This window comes from Lactuca virosa, chromosome 7, assembly GCF_052849685.1.
Source record: "Lactuca virosa cultivar CGN04683 chromosome 7, Lactuca_virosa_CGN04683_v6, whole genome shotgun sequence".
NCBI classification, from domain to species: Eukaryota; Viridiplantae; Streptophyta; class Magnoliopsida; order Asterales; family Asteraceae; genus Lactuca; species Lactuca virosa.
The window spans coordinates 263,800,215-263,822,317 of record NC_136432.1 but is presented as its reverse complement, the minus strand read 5'-3'; positions in this window follow the sequence as shown (position 1 = coordinate 263,822,317).

Genomic DNA, 22,103 nt, shown 5'->3' with positions numbered 1-22,103 from the left:
CACGTTGACCGGAGGGTCTTATTTGAGTTATAGCTATGAGAGGCTAACGAGATATGTGTGGTATTTTGGGGAACTCACTAAGCTTCGTGCTTACTGTGTTATGTGATATGTGTTTCAGGTACTTCTCAGGATCGTGGGAAGGCGCCGGTTTGATTGTACACACACACGAGATGGAGTTATGCTTTTGAGGATCCTGGATTTTATTCAAACAATTATGATCATGTGTTTTGGATAATTTGACAATTGGGGATTTTTGTTAAATGTGTTGGTGAGATTTATGTGAATTTAAAATGAAAATTTTGTTTGAAAATTTACGGTGTTACAAGTTGGTATCAGAGCCTTGGTTTGAGGGATTCGGATGTACCTTCGGGTGTGTCTGGACTCAAACTGAGGATTTGAGAAATTTTTTCAAAAGAAATGATTTTTCTAAAATAAGAAAGTGCTTTAAGAGAAAACGAGTTGGAGCAGTGTGTACAATCAGCCAGAGCCCGAACGGTGATTTCCCAAAATACCCTTACTTATTTGTGTTATGAGTTATTATTGAGATATTAGTGATGCATGCTAGAGGATAGGCTAGGTATTTCATATTTTAGGGCTAGAGTTGCCTGATTCGTGATGCCTTAGCCTAGGAGTTGTTGCTATCTGTTATGTGCCTTGAGTATGTGCTGAGTAAGAGTATCTAGCAGGAATCTTTTAGAGAGAGGTTTGAGTAGTGGAGTAATCTAGGAGAGATACCTAGATGTGCTTTAGAGAATCTACTGAGAGGGTAGTTGGATGCCACGAGGGGTAGGGTTGCCTGAGTCGACGATGTCTTTTGAGTTGTGGATAGAGTGAGAGGAGTTATATGCCATAGTGGTTTTACGTGCTGGTGGAGGTTATTCGATTCCCGGATGGTGCTTGCTCTATGCTTTGTGGAACTCTTGATGATGGGAGTCAGCTACCAAGTGAATATGATGATATTCAGGAGGTAGATGGTTGGCATCATGAGGAGTTCTTCAGCAGCTGATGGCAGAGAAGTGTGAGAACCTAGGAAGAGCCTGGGGAGTGACTTTAGTCAGTTGAGTATGCTGACAGAGGAGAGTATTCGCTGGAGAGAGACCATGTGTAACGGGATTAGTGATCGAGAAGGTTGAGCAGGTACTTAGGAAATCTAGGACGATCTGTGTGGAAAGTATGGGTATATGTGATAGGTAGTATGGGCCCATACTACTGAAAGCAAAGGACTCATACTCTAAGCAGGGAGAATCCTAGAGGTTCTAAATAGTAGGTTAAGGAGAGATAACATGGTGTGAGTACCGTGATTCGTAGTAGAGTGTATTTTCATCTTTACCAGTTATTCGACGATGGGTGTCCAGACTGAAAAAGGATACGGTAAACTGTGGGGACAAAGGGCCATGTCGATTGAGCTTCAATAGAGTGTACCTTGTGAGGGAGTTGAGTTTAGATCCTGAGGAGTTGACTGGTGGGCTGCCAGTTGGAGTCGCGGGACTGGAGGAAAAGCGGAGGTGATATGCGGAGGAGGATTGCGGTCTGGGTTGAGTGATCGACCGAAGGTTGAAGATGTCACATCCTGTGACGAGAATTATGATATTTCCGCTTCTCGTGTGGAGCGAATGAGATAACGAGTTTCCAGTTCCAGAGTTTGGAGGTAACCCCGAGGGGTAGCACATATAGTTGCGATATTCTCACCAGAGTAATTGTGGTATGTTTTCTGCGAGGTATTTATTATACCGTGAAAGAGTTATTAGTGGGGACTGAGATGGATGAGGACAAGGAGATGCCTTAGTCGAGTCAGGCATAATTTTAGCAGCAGTTTCAGGTGATCAAGAGGGGTATACTGGGGCGGCGGTCCTCGTTGTCCACAATGTGTATCGACTGTGAGAGTGAGATCTCTGTTTTTATGATGAGCCACGCGATGGAGTATTGGTCGAGGGGTCGTAGACGCGGTGTGTGATAGTGAATTACTTCCAGATTAAGATTCGTGACTAGTTCAGTACATTTGGGGTATCCGGCGGTGTTTCGGTATGAGATTTCAGGATGACTAGGGGCAGTTACATTGGGAGGATTCCGAGGATTATATCTGAGATTCGGGATATTTGAAGTTGTTGGGTCTCTATCGGGAAGATCATCGAGTGTTACATTGTACGATTCCAAGAGTCAAGTATGATGTATCTGGTGAAACAGTCCATGGAGTAGACTGTTGTTATGCCAATTGGTGATGGTTCGAACCCTGAGTGGGGAGAACTGTGTATTCTATTGAGAAGATCAACGATCTGTTTAAGGGCGGTTAGAGAACTAGTTATGGAGATCTGCGGTGCAGACACATGAGACTTGGGTTATTGGTGGATGAGGCAAGGTGCAGAGCGAGACGATACATGTTGTACGCGTTCAGGAAAGGATGAGTGTATCCACAACGAGTAGCCATTGGTCAGAGGCCTTATTGTGATTAGGAACCCTTCGAGTTTGTAGTGGTTGAGTTCAAGGCGGTTGACTCATTGAGGACCAGTTTCGACTGTTGAGACTTTCAGGTTCGATATATGGGTTGTTATATGCACTCCAGGAAAGGCAACAGTTGTTTGGCAACCAACTTCAAAGTCGATATGAGTATTCTCGCATGGGTTTTGAGCAGAAGAGGATGGGGTTTCGGATTGTCATCAACGTGTTCTTGATCATTGACGATTCCTCTGTGTTTCAAGTTATGAGTTGGAGTATTTCGAGGTTGCAAGTTGTGCGAGTGGAAGATCAGTGGTCGAGGTAAGACATTATGAGATTCTGAGAGGGTGTATTGTGGTATCCGAGTATGATGTCGTGAGTGGAAGATCAGTGGATGAGACAAGACATCGTGAGGTTTTGTAATGGTGTACCGGGGTATCTGAGTATGACGCCCTAAACTTTTGGGATTATTTTGAGACTTGAGTTTGTGAGATGACAAGTGGAGTACCGAGTGGCTATTGTTCCAGTGGGAACCCTTCAGCTAATTTTCATCGGACGGGACTATCCAAATGTGAATTGTAGCAGGATAAAGTGTCTTGTTGTGGCAATTGTCGTCAGGAGTAGAGATGCTTAATCTGGGTAGCTGCGTGTACCTATCTATGGTTGGACCACGGAGCATGAGCTAGTGGACTCAGTGTGGTGACGACTTGAGGACGAGAATGTGGGGTGATAAGAGTGTGAACTGATCCGAGTGAGAGTAATCGCTTAGGACTGTCAGGGGAGACCGTGGAGAGAGCCCATGGAGAGTAAGAGAGAGTATCATATGATTACGGAGAGCTGTAACATACAAGAGTCAGAGAGAGTATCGTATGATTACGGGGAGTCGTAACATACATGAGTCAGAGAGAGAGAGAGTATGACTTCGGGGAGCTGTAACATACATGAGTCAGAGAGAGAGTATCGTATGACTACGGGGAGTTGTAACATACGTGAGTCAGATAGAGAGTATCGTAAGACTGCGGGGAGCCGTAGCATTCGCGAGGCCATGAGAGAGTGTCATAGGACTACGGGGAGCCGTAAGTGAGAGAGTGATGTATAACTGCAGGGAGCCGCAGTCTTACTAGTTAGGGGGTGACGCAGATGGGCTCTTAGGCCTAGGTAGCCTTGCCAAATGGGTCTGTGGGAACCTGGTGGTCGAACCAGGGGCGAGACTGGGGTCTCAGCAATGGTCAAAACCCGTTGTGTTTTGAGTTAGAGAGGGGTTGTCACAAGTCGGAAGGATCGAGGTGTAATGCATGCGTATATGCGTGGAACATGGGTCATGAGTTGAGTACTAGGTTGGGACAAGTGGTTCCAACTTTGTATCGGACCAAACTCTACTGGGTGAGTTTGGCTCTACCTGTATGGAGAATGAGCAGTTGGGGATTTTGGGTGGATTACATTCTGAGAGGGATGTGTTTCCCCATTTGATGATTTAGACTTGGGTGAACATGTTCATTAGTTTCAGAAGAACCACGACGCGCGCGAGGTAACATGTGGTAAAAGACCGAGGTCCTGTGTGGGGTGTGATTTCAAATCGGGTGTAGAAATCGCTTGGGGTAAAACGAGCTTCGTGATTGTGGAGTTCAGTGTGATTGGATGAGTTAGCTCGGTTGAATAGGACTTCTGTGAAGTCCTATTGCCGAATGGGATAGGCTAGCCTCGGAGATTCAATTGCTGGGTTGGGATTTGATCTTGTAATCGGATTTGGTGTCTAGCATTGAGAGGCAGCTGGAGTTATGTTTTTGGCTATCAGTGGATAGTTCGGTCAGGCATGGACGTTGAGTTTGGGGCCGGAGCTGAATCATCTTGGGGTCGGCAGTGAAATGATTCTGTCTGACGGGAGGTCGGACCTAGAGTAGAGTTTCGAACCTAGAGTAGAGTTTCGATTCCCATGTGGATTGGCAGGTCTTCATTTAGTGTTGAGGAGTGAGTATTAAGGTTCACTTTTCATATGGGTTCTGATAGCATTATCGGAGGTTGGTCATTGGTGTGAGATGACCCCGTTTCTTTGGGTTTCGATCGGAGTCGACTGGTGTGTCGGGTAGGAGTGTTCAGCAGCTAATTATGGTTAACGACTTGTCCCATCAGTCGCGACGAGTAATCGGAGTTGGAGATGTTTTATCGAGTCTGTTATTCGATGAGCGAATGACATGGGAATATACTGAATGGGCGGTCAGTCGGGGGGACACACCACTACAGATTCCAAGTTTTGGAGAGGCAGAGTTGGTTCTGCAATAGCAAAGGGTTCATTCTTCTTCGAGTTGGAGGGTTCAATTTGATTTCGGTTGTCTTTAGGGAGATTGGTTATGTTCCGAATAATCGGTTGCGTTTCTCGGGCTAATTGATGGGATCTGAGTAATGATAAGGAGCGATTTCGAGGGAGAATTCTAATTCAAGTAGGGGAGAATTATAACATCCTGTTTCGGATCGTCTGTGATTTAGGGTTCGTGGGCTGCAACTCGAGCATGAGGAAGCCTTGAGGCTGGGACGAGTTACTAGAAGCGTAGGGATTCTCGCTACCTTTCCGTGAGTATGAGGTTCACTGGAAACGGATTTATAGTGAAGGAGCTATGATAGTTTAAAGTTTTGGCAAGTTTAGTCCTTTATTGAGAAAAGGTGGCAGCTGAGTACGCGGGGCGTACGTGTGTCTACGCTTAGCGTACTCATGTACGTGATTTTTAAGTGGAGCCACCTAGTATGTTGGGCGTACCCGAGGGTACGATGGGCGTATTGGGCACAGAGTACAAACCCTAAATGAGGGATGTATCCCTATTTAAAGAACATGACGGCCTCATTTCTGGCCACCATTTCCAGCCTTCAACCCTCTCAAAACCCTAATATCCATTCATCTAGCTTGAGTGTCCATTTGTGAGCTTCTAAGTGTTCTTGTGGTACCCTTGGAGTGATGAAGGAGCGTGGAAGAGAATGGAGTTGGAGTCCAGGCTTTCGATCTGAGCTTTTATGTGGTTGGAACATCATTTGAAGGTATAAAGCTCAAAGCTTTCTCATCCTTTTTGATTTGAGCATATTATGGTCCATTTTAGGGTTTTTGGTCCCAAAGCTTGAAGCTTTATGAGTTGTTGAACTCCAGAGCCTAATATCTGTTCTTTAAGTGTTTCTAGTGGAGAGGATTCATAAAAATGAGGTCTTGGACGTTAAAACCACCCCATGCATGAGATATGAGCATTTTTTGGAGTAAAGAGTGAGTGTATTTGGGTTTGGGACTTTATCAGCCATGCAAAGGCTTAAAGTCATGAACTTTATGGAGTATGAGCTTTTAGGGAGTCCTAATCTGAGAGTATAGTTATGGTCTTAACGGGTTAAGACCAAGAGGGTGGGAAAAAGATAGTTTGGACGTACGCCGAGCGTAAATTCAGTACGCCCCGCGTACTGGTCAAGTGTCCCCGATCAGAGTTTGTGAGTACGCTGAGCGTACCAAAGGAGGTGCGCCCCGCATAACCTAACTGTGGGCTTTTTGGGCTAAATCTCATATTGGGCCTTAAGCGTTGGGCTTGGATGATTGGGCTTGTTGTGCTGGAGATTTTGATCAGAGAAATATATATATATATATATATATATATGTAATGGGCCCTTGTGATGGGCTTGCCATTTGGACCTAAGTTTAAGAGTTGGGCCTTGGGAGAGCCCATTTAGTATTGGGCTTTGGTGGGCCCAATGAGCTTGAGTTATTTGTGGGTTGGGTAGTGGACTATCATTAGACCTAATGAGTGAGGTTTGGTCTTAGATCTTAATTGGGTTAATTGTGGGTTTTGGTTCAGTGTTAGAGGTCTTCACACTATACTTACCTAGAGTGGTAACCTTTGTGTGACCGGAGGGTCTTATGTGCTTATATTGAGTATTGTGATATCTTGCATTATTTCTTTGTGATTTATGTTGTGTATTATTCTGAGCTTCACTGAGTTAGGATCGGAGGGTCCACCTGAGTTGTGGGACTGGAGGGTCCCACTGAGACACATTGACCGGAGGGTCTTATTTGAGTTATAGCCATGAGAGGCTAACGAGATATGTGTGGTATTTTGGGGAACTCACTAAGCTTCGTACTAACCGTGTTATGTGATATGTGTTTCAGGTACTTCTTAGGATCGCGGGAAGGCGCCGGCTTGATTATACACACTCACTGAGTTAGGATCGGAGGGTCCACCTAAGTTGTGGGACTGGAGGGTCCCACTGAGACACATTGACCGGAGGGTCTTATTTGAGTTATAGCCATGAGAGGCTAACGAGATATGTGTGGTATTTTGGGGAACTCACTAAGCTTCGTACTAACCGTGTTATGTGATATGTGTTTCAGGTACTTTCTAGTTTTAAAGGTTTTTCTTACACTTTTCCTTCTCCTACGCCCTTCTTTATGAACATTCATGATTTGTAGGATTGTATCTATAAAAATCAAAATTGAAATCATCATCTATTGAGCCAACAAACCAAATTATGAAACAATTCTCCCTAATAAATGAAATAATTTTGCCTTTTTGTCATCATTTTATGTATTATGCCACATGTCATTTTATGGTAAATTAAGATTAAATTATAACCATGTGTCATTTTGTCGTTTTTTCCATTTTATTAAATTTTATTTCATATAATATTTAAATGTAATAATAAATCTATATCCAATTCATTAATGCAAATTTCCTTATAATTTCTAAATTTCTAAATTGAATCCAATTATTTTAGTTGTTTATTTATTTAAATTATTAGTTTAAATTTAAAAGATAAATAAGCACTTCAATTTTAATAATTATATTTTACTTTTTTTCTTATAAATTTAAATTTTATAAACTGTTAGATATTCATGTTTGTTTGTTTTTTTGAATAAACTAATGTAATACAAGGGTTTCACAACTAGTTTATCTAACATAACAATGCTCCTAACCTAAATTTTGTAATATTCATCTATCATGAGCAAAATTCTGCAACAATTTATCTAACAATGCCCCTAAATTATGCAAAATTTATTTAATAATAAACAATTTATCTCACATTTTGAAATCATTATGATTTATGAACATAAAAGTCAGGGGACTTGTTTGAAATCGACGCAGAACATTCAACATGAGAATAGAGAATAGAGAATTAAAGAGAACTAGAGAGAACTGAGAAGTGAGAAATAGAGACAACGACTAAGAACAGACTCGGGGGTGAAATAGGTTTGACATAGCCTTGAGTTGGCAGATATGTATGGTATGCGGTATTTTGGGGAACTCACTAAGCTTCGTTCTTACGGTTTATGTTTAAAATGTTTTTCAGGTAATCCCGGTTCGCGAGGGAAGGGCCCAAATTGATCGAAGTGTATCCACCCATGTTCCAGCACTCTATGATTTTAGGAATTGTACTCTGATAACTATTTTACTCTGATATACTTTTAAATGATTGAAATGATTAAATGGTGTTTATGGTTAAACTAAAAATGAAATTTTTACCTTATAATTTTTAGGATGTTAGAAGTTGGTATCAGAGCCTTGGTTTGAGGGATTCAGACATAGTCATGGGTGTGTCTGAACTAAATATGAGGGTTTGGAATATTTTTCATAAAAAGAAATGTTTTATAAAAAGGATTTTCTAATAAAAGAAAGGGGGTGGAGCGTGCAATCAGTCGAGCTCAAGTAAGTGATTCCCATAATACTCATACATGTTTGTTATGTTATATGTTATGAGATATGCATGCTAGATTAGGGCTAAGGATCTGCTCAGGATTTTATGCTAGGAGAGATGCCTTTATATGCCTGACTGGTTGAGCTTTTGAGTTTCATTCTAGTCTGGATTTATATAATTGTATGGATTGGCCTGATATGTGATGCCTCATAGCCTAGGAGGATCAGATGCTAGGCTAGATTTGGAATTTGTAATTGCTAAGTGTATGCTTTAAAAATTGTATACGATTAGGATCATATAGCCTTAGAATGATTGATTTAACTTTATTTCTCGTTCCTCATTTGGTTGTGGTCCTAGGGTAGAGTCTTTTATTCGACAGTCTATCTGATCCTGTATTGTGTATAATTTGCATGCATAAGGCAACCAGTAGTGAGAGTGGAAGTTTTGTAGCATGGGTTGTAGTGCTTGAGCTTTGGATGTTCTTGGTTTGTTTGTGGCTAGGAGTGTTACTGCACGAATGTTTCTTGCTTTGTGTTTTGTGGGACTCTGAGTGATGTGCGTTAACTATTAAGTGAATATATTAAGTCACATATTGCAAAGGTTAATAATCTCAGAGTGATGGGTTTGACTCTATTGTGTAGCTCTCGTTTGAGTCTAACCGTTGTGAGGTCGGGTCTTTTACTCGAAGGATTATCTAAGATTTGTGGCATGTGATTGTATTGATGAAGAAGTTAGCCAACATCAGTGGGAGTTCTTCAGTAGCTGATGGCAGTGTGAGGTCGGAAACCTAGGAGAGCCAAGGAAGTGTTCTAGTGGGTTTGGTTACACTGTTTAGCGGGTATTTGGAGTATCAGTTTGAGAAGGTGACTTGGAGGATTCATTATGATTCTTGAGGAAAGTATGGATAGGCATGAAGGTAGTATTAGGCCCGTACTACTGAAATCATAGGATCCACACTCGACTCGAGGAGAGTCACGAAGAATATAGGAAGCCGGTGGGATGAGGATTATGTGGGTATGTTTTGATCATATGTATGATTGTTTTTAGGAATGGTGATGAGCACGCATGGAGAAGGTTCAGGGTTTGGTTCAGGATCAGGTGTAGGCTCTGGTGATGACTGTGACAACTATCAAATTCAAGTCATTCTCAGACTCATGCATCTTTTTATAAACCATATATGCACATCATGCCATGGCCTAGTAGTATAAATTATGTCATAGTCTTGAAGAAACTAGGATCCAACAAAAATCTAGGACTAATATACTTGACTCTTACGATTTTAGTAAGTTATCTAGATACTGTAGGAAATGCCAATACCCGAATTAGAACAAACTTCTAACATTGTTACAATTGAAAAAGGGTATAAAACCCTAAAAATAAATTAAAATCTTCTAATTTCATTAAAATATGATGGTAAAAATCTAACAATGTTCCAAAAACCTTAAAGAGCCCAAAAATTCAAATTTATAAACTTTAAAACCTAAAAACTATATAAGATTTGTTATGAACCTCATTATATCAAATTTAAATAATCAAGTTATGGGATATAATCAATGACATAAAAATTTAATTATCAAACATTAATCGTAATTTATTAGTTAAAAACAAAGATTTTTAATAAATCAAGAATTAAATAAAGAAGCCTTTTTATAAAAATTAGGGTTTTATAAAAATTAAAGGGAAATTTGCTTAGTTTGAATTAGGAGAGATATGGCCTCTCTTATGCTCATAAAGTCCACCACCCTCTCTCCCATGCTCTCTTTTCCCTAAAACTTTCAATCATTAATTCCTTTCTTCACTTCATATCCCTCTCTTCACTCTCTCTCACACTCCACCCTTTACAACACTCTAACTCTCTCTTTCTCTCTCAAAACCCATGAAATTCTCCAGCCAATAACACCTCTTAACCTTTCAAATCTTCATCTTCTAGGGTTGTTCTTCAAGGTAATCACGAAAATCCTTCAATCTCCCTCACGTTTCTTTCTAGTTTTAAAGGTTTTTCTTACACTTCTCCTTCTCCTACACCCTTCTTTATGAACATTCATGATCATAGCCATTAATGTCGAGTTTGATGATGATGGTGGTAGGGTTTCACCCAAGAACAACATGCATGTTGTTTGATGGTGAAATCCAAGGACCAAAACCTATGTCAAACGCTAAAATACGGATTTTTACAAGTTTTAAAGGTTCATCTACCTTATGCATTCAAGTTTTTCCTTTGAAAACATCACTATGAACAAAATATGGCCATGCATGGTCTTCAAACCATGATGCATGTGATGAACATCAAGTTAAAGAGCATGATGATCAAAGTACATTGTTAATAGTGCATGTAAATGATTTTATTCATAAAAAAATATAAATATCCTTTTCTGTTCAAAAACAAACTTTTCTCAGAATCCCAGTAAGATAGTAGGAGGATCTGAAACATTCCAAGAGTTTTTATCATTTCTTTGATTTATTAAAATTGTTACAAGAAAACAAGGCCATAAATCATTTAAAATACTTTTTGAGGTCTATAAATCCTAGAGAAATTCGTGGATGACCCCTAAAGTAAATAATGTCCTCTCATTAAGTTTCATCGATTTTTGTTACTGTTTAGTATGGTTTTGAATTTTCTTTTTGTTTAGTTCCAATAAATCATAAAACCAGTTTAGGGAATGTGAAAAGGTTATCTATTATTTTTATCAGATCCTACCTCATGTGGAATACTGAGTAAAATATTTTCTGAATTTTTCATAATGCATACCTAATTTTCCACGATTTTTATATTTATAATGGACTAATAACGGGAAAAATAGTTCTACTCATCCAAAATTCATTCAAGTTTACCAGAAAATCTTATAATATATTAGGATGCTAAATAAAAATTTGGATGATTTTTCTCTTCTGTATTATATTTTTCTTCTATTTTTCTAAGATTAAATGCACTTAAATCCACAAAATCGGACTCCAGTATATAAAAATAGCCTTTGGTATTTTTCCCAGGTTATTTATACTGTAAATGAAGTTTAAATTTTTTTTCTGTAATTTACTTTAACTGTTTAATAATTATTCACCAATTAATGATTATTTAGGAGAATAAAACTAAGAAAAATAGCCAAACTAATTGAAAATTAACTTTTATATTTTTCACAGCTTCTATATGTTTAATAACAGCGTTAAAAAAGTTTGGGTGATTTTGGAAACTTCTTTCTATTTATCTCAATTTTGTTAGAATAAATGCACCAAAAATCATAAAATCAGGTTAAACTATTTAGAAATCCAGTTTTATATTTTTCCCAGCTTAAGTATGTTTAATAACAGTGTTACAAAAATTTTGGGTAATTTTGGAAACTTTTTTCTATTCATCTCCATTTTTGTTAGAATAAATGCACAAAAATAATAAAATCAGGTTAAACTGTTTATAAATCTATATTTATATTTTTTCCAACTTAAGTATATTTAATAGCAGTAGTACAAAACGTTTGAGAATTTTTATCATCTGAATGCTATTTTTCACGAATTTATATTGATATGAAGGCTTAAAACATTGGAAAAATAGCTAATAACATCAAAAATTCAAGGGAAATTTTTTGGAAGACTTCTACTGTATTTGAAATGAAAATGTAAAGTTTGAAAAGTTTTGGAAACTGTTTGAAAACATTTTTGGATTTTAGGAGTTTAAAACACATTTAAATGTGTTGAAATACCCTCAATTAATATAACAAAAATCTTGAAAATAATATCCAAAATTGTATTAATCACATGAGTTATAAAATATCACCATTTCAGAAAAATTGTTACCCATTTAAGATAAAACCAATATTAGAATAAAAATTTGGCATTTCTCTATATGTAGAATTTAGTATATTAGCATTAGATTTTGACATAGAAACTCACTAGCATGTGTTTGATGTCGTAGGATCCCGGTAGTAAGGCGTTGGTGTATTCCGAGGCACCACTTGTAGCAACTTGAAACATTGTGAGTATTCACGACTCCCCCTATTTTCGGTTTTTATGTTTTGGGGTGGAAAAGCATGTCCGAAAAACTGTTTATTGTTCGTTGTATTTAAATTGATTTGTATCAAACATGATTTCTATATTTTGCTATGTATGTCTATGCAACTTGACACATGAGGCCTTATCGTCTTAAGTCCCTTCCCTTACACTTTACTCCAACCATTATCTCTTTGAGCCAATGGTCATTATGGATAACGCTATTAGGAATTGACAACTCCTCACTCGCCCAATTGCTGGAATGCATGATACCATATAATCTATGGAACGATAAGCATAGATGTTGATAGGGCATCAGTCATAGGCTTGGTTGTGAACTCATTGTTTGCTCATATACATACAAACTTGTTTCTCATTATAGCAATGAACTTTGTTTCACATTATAGCAATGAACTTTATTTCTCATTATAGCAATGAACTTTGTTTCTCATTATAGCAATGAACTTTGTTTCTCATTAAACCAATGTACTTGTATTTATGGAAATTTTTATACCAAATCTTGATTTAATAAACCTGTGAACTCACCAACTATTTTCATAGTTGACGCTCGTTTTACATGCTTTTTCAGGAAATAATTAGTAAGTGGATATAAAGATTCATCATCATAGAGAATGATGCATCATGTGGAAGTTATTTTGTGAAGATAACTTTCGAACAATGTTATTTTGGGAAACTTGTATTTTGTTTTGTTTTGTTGAGAGAAAAACTTGAGACACACTTGAACAAACGTTAGAACAAGTATAGTTGCGGAATAGTTTATCTCAAATGATCTAAAAGCTCAACAATAATAATAAGTTAGAGTTAGATAATTAGAGAGTTAGTTGCGGAAATGTAAGGAAATATAAATGACAGCAGGTGTTATATCAAGTATACACATAAGTTGATTCATAACATGGGATGCATTCAGACCAAGTTAGTAAGTGAGATCAAACTTAGTGATTAAGTCACGAATGACTTGCTCCGAAGAGAAACAATAATCAGTTATGTTCAAGTGAACTTTGAGAGTAAGGAGAGATTTAAGATGCGTAATCAGATAGAAGTGAGAGATGTAATTGATAGCATAGCAGTTTTTGAATAAGAAAGATTGAGCTCTATATATAGAGACTCAAGAATTACATTGGATCAAATCTCTAAGAGTAGCCATGTAAGGCATACTGGACAATAGAGAGTACTACAACAAAAGTAGCTAAAGTTGAACTAAGTAAACTAGTAAGTAAAGCTGCGGTTGATGATGACTTCGGATGAGGTTGCTGATGAGGGTTGACTGCGGATCCTTGAGAGCTGCGGTAGCTCAAGTTTAAGAGGGTCACTTTTATGATTCAACAATTTCCCCCTAAGTGACCTCTTTAACTTCTCTTCAGTTATCAAGTTTTAGGAACTTTATTAGAATCCACCAAAACTTTCTGATATTTTCCAACCAGGTTATCCTTCTTAAAATTTCGAACTTGACTTCGGCAGTCGTGTGTTTTGATCTTTCAACTGCGGTTCGACAAATTTCAATTTGCTTCCTTGTGAGACGATTCATGGCAGTCATGGGAATGAAGTATTTGGTTTTATCGACCTTTCTTTTGAAAATAACTCCAAGTTATGGGAAGTTTGTTGCACCTAGGGATCTCTCTTGATAACCTTCAGTGGTATCGGTGCAGGGTCAAGTGGTGGTAGATCGAACTTTTTGGCAATTGTAGGGTAAATGTGTGCATCAATCTTTGAAAAGTCGCAGACGGTTTCCCTCAGAAATGTGCTTGCCCTTTCAAGTGTTATCTTCATCTTTGGATACTTCTCGCTTTTGTTTTGGAACACCTTTGCTATCAGGAAGACTTCTTCTGGACTCATACATGGGAAGTCAGCTTGGGTGCGGACGTAGTCCTGATTCCTTCTTGTAAGAGTATACTGAATGAAGTCAACTTTCATGAATTTCCGGGGCTTAAAGTTCTTGACTGCGGATGGTCTATCATTAGACCAAAATTTTTCTATGGAAGAAGCATGTTTGGCATAGAATCGATTGAGTCTTTCGAATTCCATGGGCAGTCTCTTGTGATCAGGTAGGTTACGGTCAAACTGCTCAAATACAGTGAAGTATTTAGCATTTGGGGAGATTGAAACATCCCAATAACCGTCAGAAGGGGGTTCAGCATAAGTAAGGTAGGGTTTGTAGTCATCATCCAGCAGTCTTCGGTGGGGATTGATCCAGGAATTGACTAAGGATTCATCCATGGTGATGTCGAATCCGTTTTCTCTCCAGATGAGTTCAACAAATTTGGCTGCTTTCCAATCTGCTTTCTTCTGTTTCGTTGTGGGAGATTCATTGGAGTGTTCGGATGACATGTTGGATGCTAGATTCTTGAAGTGGGGAGGAGTCTCCGGTCGCTCAGGAGAAGTTTCTTGAGTGATTTTTTGTTGCGGTGGAGACTGATGCGGTGGTGTCTGATGAGGAGATGGTTGCGGTGAGGGAACTTTTTTAGTTATGATGGGGGGGCTCCTATGATGAGATACACTGTTTGAATGATGGTCTTCATCACTTCCCCCTCTTGAGGAATGCAAAACCGGAGCATCCTCAAGCCATTGCTTAAGACCATCGACTTTGGCACACACCTCCTGGAATTGAGCTTTAAGAGCATCAGCCAGTTGCTGATTTTCTGGGATAGAGGTGTTGAAGAGTAGTCGATGAATATCCTTTGTAAGTTGAAGAATCTCAGGACCATGAAAATTTGACGACAAAGATCGTTGAAGTCTGTTGATGGTAGATTGAAGGACTGAGATGGTGGACTCATAGGCAGTGTGAGTCTTAGCTATCAGCTTCTGTGAGTGAGTTTACTGGACCGCAATAGCTATTTGTAAATCTGCCTTGATTGCGGATACCTCAGAGATAAGGCGCTCCGCAGCAGCCATGAATTGCTTATGATCAGCCTGGCGACTTGTATCCAGGGATCGAATCCCCATTTCAACTTTCAGAGAAATTCGCTCAGCAACCAGTCGTTCACGGGTTTCCAGTCTTTCAATTCTTTCAATTAAGGACTGCGGTCCTGGAATGTCGTCAGGTTGCGGTTGAGTGGGCTTAACTGCAGCAAGAATCTGATCTACTTTGGCTTGTAGACTCAGAAATTCTTTTCTGGACACAGCGATCTTCTTTTTCTTCTTTTTCTCTTTTGGCTTGGAGGTTGAGTGTTGAGAGCCACTCGATTCTTCTTCCTCATCAAACATCATTAAATCATCATCAGAAGGGTTAGGCTGGTTTACCTCATTGAGATCAAAATCATCGAATCTGAAGGTAGGAGCGGAGCTAACTTCGATTGCGGTTCCCTCGTCTTGAGAATCTCTAACAGTTCGAGTTGGAGCTGGAGGGAGTTTAGATGTACCTTCACCACCATGAGTGGACTGAGCCTTGTGGATTGTCTCAGCCATTGTGGACATCCACTCTTGTACTTTCAGAATGGTGGCTACGGTATTGGCGTTATTGATTGCGTCCGCCCAATACTTGGCTACGGATTGAATCTCTTGTTGTTTATGTTGAAGTTGCTTGATTTGCTGATCCTTTCTTGCTTGAAATGCCCTACGGAAAGCGGCATATTTCTTGATATCGGATTCAGAGACCGGATTGTAGTGTAACCATGAATCATTCGATTCGTCACCGTCAAATCCTTGGAATCTCACCGAGGTGTCCCTCGGGTCCACAGATCCTTGCATATTGGTGCTCACCGTGCCTAAACCACCTGTAAAGGATGTAAGTAGAGTAGGATTTCCTGAGCTTCCTCGGTCTCCTTGACCCGTGGTCAAGTCTGGCCTCGACTCAGTTCTGGCAAGGGCGGAAGAATTGCCCTGCGGTTGTGAAGGTGTTTGCAGTGTTTGGGTTACAGACAAAAGGATGGAGTTCAACTCCTCAGGGGAAAAGAAATGTAGACGGGAAGCCCTGGAGACCTTAGGGCGAGAACCAGTTCCATCCCCTTGGGAGTGAGCTGGGGGTGAGTCTCCACGTTGAGTTGAAACAGACACACTTTCTGTGTCCGAGTGGAATTCGATGGTGGTATTGAATGGGTCTGCGGCCACCCCAAGGACTACCGGAGCCTTTTGAGAGGCTGCGGCATCAGTCCGGTCATGCATTTGGTCTGTGGGATTGGTCTTTCTTTTCTTGAGGATAGAGATGGGTTGTGCATCCTCATCAGAATCACTCATAGAGGGAGAGTGAGATCGATTTTTGGTTGATTCGTCATCTGAGGGCACAGTTTGTTTGAGTTTTCGTTTCTTTGAAGGTTCAGCTTGTTTGGGAGCATCTTTCTTCTTTGGGGTTCCATGTTTCTTGGTGATGTTGTGGGGGCCTTGATGGACTGAGGCTAACTGCTTGTGTCTTTTTGATAAAGACAAGTTGGATAGAGTGGTGGAGGATGGGATTGCGGTACTACCATGGATGGTGAGTGCGGATGTGGCTTGTAGAGGAGGGGTAGGAAGGTATGGGTCAATACCTTTTGTAGCCTCTATATGGTCTGTGACATTAGTGGTTTCAAGACCAATGGTAGATAGAATGTGGACTGGTAGCCGTCTAATGGGTCCAAAAACCGATTGATCGGTAGAGGGATTGTAACTTTTGAGATCTTTAGTGATGAAGAGGTTGATATCGTTGCCCATACTAAGTCCTGCATCCGCATGAAGATCTGAGATGCATAGAGACCAGAACCTAGCAAATGTGAGTTTGGTAGGGTTTTCTCTTGGACTCTCTTTGGGAATGTATTGCAAGAAGTCACCCCACAAGATCTGACCGTAGTTGACATCGTGGCCAGTGAAAATACTCCACACTAACTCCAATAGCTTGAGACCCATGTTATCAGTGCCTCCGGTTCTGCCTGACAGACTGCGGATCACGAAGTGGCAAACGAACTGCCACACCGCAAGCAACTGATTTTTCTTGAATTCGCCTATGCCTTTGATCTTCTTCTGGTAACCCATTTGGTAGAGTGCAGAGAGAATGTCTGTCATGCTTGGAGTGAAGACCTTGGTTGAAGGATGAACTAACAGATTTATAGCATTGAGGAATTTTTCCTTGGTCAGAATGACCAAAGAATCGTTCACCAGATTCAGATGCACCTTTTGAAGATTTTCGAGGGGTCGATATGCAGAGAAGGCACATTTGAAGAGGGTTGAAAGAGGAACCACATCTGTGAATGAATCGAAGGGACCAAACAGTGGGTGATTGGACAGGAACTTGATCATCAACTTGATCGGAGCATTATAGGAGGAATGCTCTTCGAACACAGCCCTAAAATTGCTTGAAGCAATCGTTGTCAATTGGTTCCTTGAGGCAGAGTCGGAACCAGTTGGGTTTGCTGAGGCAGATGCCTTGGAGTGTTTCTTTGAGATACCAGATTTCACCATTTTTGAGAGTTGAAGAAACTTGCAGGAAAACAGAGTGCAAGAAGATGAAGGAGAAGAAGTTTGAAGTTTAGAAAGCGTAAAACCTTCCTTGGGGAAGAAGAAGAAGGGGGTTGTATAGTGGCGGATTTGAAGCGGTTATTAATTTTACCCTAAGTGAAAATAGATAAGGTAAAACGTTTGGGTGTTTTCTTTGATTAGGAGAGGAAATCTCAGCCATAGATAAGAAAATGTTTAATTTATTTTTCGAGATTTACCAAAAGGGGTTAGCATTTAATGAAATGTCAGTCTGAGACATCACGTCTGAAGAACGTGTGGTGTGGGTGGGTTTAATCTGTTGTATAAAAGGGGAAGATGTAACGGATTTGACGTGTTGGGGTAATAGGGAGAGACAGTTTAAAAGGGATTTTTTTATGGAAAATCGTTCTTTTTGTCATCATACCCAAAATAGGTCTGACACAAGGTTTATTAAAAAAGAATGGGACAGTGATATGTTACACAAGGAATGTTTTTTTATTTAATGAAGGATCATTAAATAGCACACCATGATTCAAGAATTAATAAAACAGTTGAGAAATCAATCAATGTGATTGCGGATTGAGACTTCATTGCGGATGGATCATTTGTCATTGCGGATGGACTTTTTTGTCATTGCGGATGGACGGTTGGATGACTACAGTAGAAGAACTGAGGAGAACACTTGAACAAAAGTTAGTAACACCAAACAATAAGGACCATTGAAAGATAAATATGATATATAGTTGCGGTACATATACTGCGATACACAGGATATACCAAAACTATCTATCATAAATAACTTCAATTAGGACCGCAACAGAGACCAAGGATGGTCTGCGGTACCTATCAATTCAAAAAGAATTGTGGGTCCGGATTCATCATTCCTAACATTTGTAAGAAACTGTTGAGTTTTGTAGAGTCAAGTGCCTTTGTGAAAACATCAGCAATCTCTTCATGAGTATGGACAAAAATTAGTTCAATGTTACCTTTCAGGATGTGGTCTTTGATGAAGTGATACCGTAGTTCAATATGCTTTGTCTTGGAGTGCTGAATTGGATTGTGAGAAATCGCTATAGCACTTTCAGAGTCACAATAAATTGGTATCTGCAGCATTCTGTATCCGTAGTCCATAAGTTGTGTTTTCATCCATAAGACTTGTGAACAACAGCTGGCTGCGGCCACATATTCAGCTTCTGCGGTAGACAGTGATACACAATTTTGTTTTCTTGATGACCAGCTGACGAGTCTTCCCCCCAGAAATTGACATCCACTGGAGGTGCTTTTTCGATCTAGTCTGCATCCGGCATGATCCGCATCAGTGAATGCTTGTAGGCTGAAGTCATTCCCTGCAGGGTACCATAAGCCAAGAGTCTTGCTAACCTTTAAGTATCTTAGAATCTGCTGTTGCGGTCATGTGTGACATTTTTGGGTCAGCCTGGTACCTTGCGCATACACCTGTTGCAAAGACGATGTCTGGTCGGCTTGCGGTAAGGTACATAAATGAGCCAATTATACCTTTATAAGTCTTGTGATCCACTGATTCGCCTGAGGGATCAGCAGATATCTTATATCCGAAGGCCATGGGGACCTTAGCCGAAGAACAGTTGTCCATTGAATATTTCTTTAACAGTTCAGTGGTGTATTTCTCCTGATGAATGAATATCCCTTGAGGGACTTATTTCACTTGAAGTCCTAGAAAGAAGTTAATCTCTCTATTCATGCTCATTTGGAACTTGTTGGTCATGAGCTTAGCGAATTCATTCACCATTTTTTTATCAGTTGATCTGAAGATGATATCATCCACATATATTTGTACAAGCATAAGGTGATTACCATTTGTTTTTCTAAATAAAGTGGGATCAATCACTCCTCTTTTGTATCCGGACGAGACAAGAAATTCAGAGAGAGTCTCGTACCATGCTCTTGGGGCTTGCTTTAGACCGTAGACTGCTTTTTCAAGCTTGTAGCAGTGGTCTGGGAATTCAAGGCTTTTAAAGCCCGGAGGTTGCTGAAGATAAACCTCCTCTTTTAATTCACGGTTGAGAAAAGCACTTTTCACATCCATTTGATGTACCTTGATGTTCTTGTGAGCTGCGTATGCTAAGAAGATTCGGATGGCTTCCATTCGTGCTACCGGAGCATACGTTTCATCATAGTCAATACCTTCAAGTTGACTATATCCCTTGGCAACTAGTCTTGCCTTGTTTCTGACGACCGCACCGGATTCATCCAACTTAATCTTGTACACTCATCTAGTACCAACAATGGTGTGACCTTGCGGCTTCGGAACGAGCTGCCATACTTTGTTTCTTTTGAATTCTTCTAGCTCTTCTTGCATTGCGAATATCCAGTCTGGTTCTAGTAATGCTTCTTTGATCGTTCGGGGCTCGACCGAGGACATAAACGCTGCGTAGTGACAGTGATCAGATAAATCCTTGGAAGATCGAGTCTGGATACCTGTGGATGGGTTGCCGATGATTTGACCTGGTGGGTGGTCCTTCGTCCATACGTGTAGACGGGGTTGCAGATGATCAGCAGTTGCGGTAGAGGGAATGTCTTAAATATCGGAAGACTCTGCGGTTGGAGATGGTAGTTCCCCCTGGACTTGAGAACATCCTGCTGAATTGTCTTGAACTGGAAAGGTGGGATCAAAGTTTTCTTGGGCAGATGGTGAAGGTTCCCCCTAGATTATAGACGGGAGGTCCCCTTGAACCTGAGAAGGTTCCCCCTGGATTCCGGATGGGATTGTGATAATCCTCGAGTCTGTTCTTATGTCAATGTTTTCTATGTTTTCATCATTCGAGTCTGAAGGAAAGTTTGATGGTTGAAAGACTCTGCAGATAGGAATTGGAGCTGCATCTTCTAGTACTGGACCCTCGATGGTTGTTGTATGGTTCGGAGTTGAGTTTTCCCCCTCAACCGACGAGGTGGAAGTATTTAGTGATACCACATCGGACGGTGTAGGACCAGATACGTCAGCATGCTGCTGTTGAGCTTCCAGGGACACAAGAACTTCAGATAACCTGGTTGTTTCTATAGGGTCGAAGAGATCGTCATAGTTTACTTCAACTAGGTTTAGTGGACCCGAAGAGGCAGGAATATCACTTTCTAGGATTGTTGTGGTTTCGTTTGATGGAGCGGTGTTGCGGATGTGATAGTCATCAAATTTCACATCGAAGCTTTCAATTATTAGCCTTGTGCGTCTAATGAGAACCCTATAAGCAACTTTGTTAGTGGAGTAGCCAAGGAAGATGTCTTCATCAGACTTCGGTGCGAATTTGTTAAGATATTCTCTGTTGTTGATTACGAAACATCTACACCCAAATATATGGAAGAATCGGACATTTGGCTTGCGGTTGTTAAGGCCCTCATACAGAGTTTTGCTGAGACGTTTGCACACAATGCTTCGATTCTGTACAAAGCAAGTTGTGGCCACTGCTTCGGCCCAGAAGTAGAGAGGAAGGTAGGCGAAGTTGAGCATAGATCTGGCAGCTTCTACCAGAGTGCAGTTCCTTCGCTCTACTACCCCATTTTGTTGCGGTGTGTAGGGAGCTGAGAAGTTGTGAGTGATGCCCTTTGAAACCAAGAAACTATTTAGGAGATGATTAGTAAAATCGGTTCCATTATCACTTCGGATACGTCGTACTGGTAACTTAATCTGAAGTTTAATTTCCTTGATGAAATTGATCAACATCTGCGGAGTTTCTGATTTGAGTCTTAAGAAAGAAACCCAGGTGAACCGTGTGAAGTCATCAACTATAACCAGTATGTATTTCTTGTGATGAAGACTGGCTACGGTAGATGGACCGTAGAGATCAATGTGCAAGAGTTCCAATGGTTCAGAAATTGAGGAGTCAATCACCATGGGGTGACTTGCTTTGGATTGCTTTCCACATTCACATGCAGGACAGAGAGTATCATTGCTGAACTTGAGGATTGGAAGACCTCTGACTAGTTCTCCGGTGACCAAATTGTTGATGTATCTGAAGTTGAGATGAGCTAGCTTGCGGTGCCATAGCCAGCTGACTTCGGATACTGCTTTGGATAGGAAGCATAACTGCGGTTTGCCTATGATCAGAGACACGTCCAGAGGATACATAGTACCTTCGGATCGGGACTTGATCAGACACGTGCTCCTATCGCTTGTCATTACATAGCAAAATTGGTCATCAAATTCAACTCGATGGCCTGCCTTACATAGTTGACCAACACTGATGAGATTGTGTTTAAGGCTTTCTACATAAGCAACCTTTTGAATAGAGAAGTTTCCTGTAGTAAGAACACCATAACCTCGGATTATCCCATTCGCATTGTTGCCGAATGTGACATTTCCACCGCTGCAAATTGGCCTGAAATCCCGAAGGGATTCTAACCTTCCGGTCATGTGCAAGGAGCAGGCACCGTCGATTAACCACTCTTCTTCTTGTTCCTCCTTGCACAAAGCCTGAGAATTACACGGTTAGTTTAGGCATCCAAACTAGTTTGGAGCCTGGGCCAAAAGATGAGTTTCTGAATGATGCATGAACCGAGGTTGCAGGGACTGGTTTCGTGTCAACTTTTAATCCTAGTCCTGGGTCTTTGTGATTTTTTGGAGTGTTGCGTTTTTTAGAAAAGTTACGAGGTTTCTGAAAAGGATC